This window comes from Lipotes vexillifer, unplaced genomic scaffold (genome assembly GCF_000442215.2).
Source record: "Lipotes vexillifer unplaced genomic scaffold, Lipotes_vexillifer_v1.1 scaffold371, whole genome shotgun sequence".
Classification (NCBI taxonomy): domain Eukaryota; kingdom Metazoa; phylum Chordata; class Mammalia; order Artiodactyla; family Lipotidae; genus Lipotes; species Lipotes vexillifer.
Window position 1 is genome coordinate 2,292,371 of NW_006786304.1, and position 269 is coordinate 2,292,639.

Sequence of the window (269 nt, forward strand, 5' to 3'; positions counted from 1 at the left end):
CCCCGAGTCCTCCAGTTTGCTGGGGTCACCTTGCCCTCTAAGTTTTAACTGTAATTACAATACATTCACCAGTTGACTCAGTTTCTGGGCATTTATTCCACAGATACTCCTGCACAGGTATGAGCTTGGGAACCGCTCAAATGTCCCTACACAGGGGCCTGGCTATATAAGTTATGATATAGTCTTACAGTGGAACACTATGCAGCATTAAAAAGTTAGAGAAACCATGCACAATGTAAAAAATAATTGGTGTAGAGTAAGGGGGAAAG